The following is a 713-nucleotide window of genomic DNA, read 5'->3' on the forward strand; positions in this document are numbered from 1 at the left end:
CGGGAGCGCCCGCGAGAAGCCTGACGCATGCGCACTGCTGCCCGAGGGGCCTCGGGCAGCAGTGCGCATGCGTCAGGCTTCTCGCGGGCGCTCCCGGTGGTGGATGCTCCTGGCGGCTGTTCGGAGCGTGGCCGAGTGATGCCTGAGCGCTCCCCCGACCCCGTCCCAAGGCTCGGCTTAGCCCAGAGGTCCAGCTTTCATGAGCACGTATCTACAGCGTGCCAGGGACAGTGCTGGGCTTGAGCTGGACAGTAGTGAGGAAAACACAGAAGCCCTGCCCTCCCGGCACTCCCCGGAGGTCTTGAAGAGATGGGGCGCACGGTTAAGCACAGCATTAACCGTTCTAAGTCTAGACAGTTTCTTTGTCTTCCCATAACATTTTTTACAGCGTTATAGTTTTGCAGGAAAGTGTTCATGTTTTCAAAACCATTGGCGTAAAGTTGTTCACGTAATTCTCTGGTGGTTTTTATTCTTAATCTTTGTTCCTTTTTGCTTCTGAATAAATTTCTGATACATTCACATGTTTAAAAGTTCAGAAAGCGCCTTCTCCACCCCAACTCCCTTGCTGTAGTACCTCTTCCCAGTTGCAACTATATACATTGAGTTTCTTCATATCCTCCTAAAAAAAGTTTATGAAGATAAGCAAATATCCAAAATAACCTGATTGGTTCTTTCGACTCTCTTTTTATATATAGCACAAATGGTAGTCTGCT

The sequence above is a fragment of the Oryx dammah genome, unplaced genomic scaffold (genome assembly GCF_014754425.2).
Source record: "Oryx dammah isolate SB20612 unplaced genomic scaffold, SCBI_Odam_1.1 HiC_scaffold_12, whole genome shotgun sequence".
Lineage (NCBI taxonomy): Eukaryota > Metazoa > Chordata > Mammalia > Artiodactyla > Bovidae > Oryx > Oryx dammah.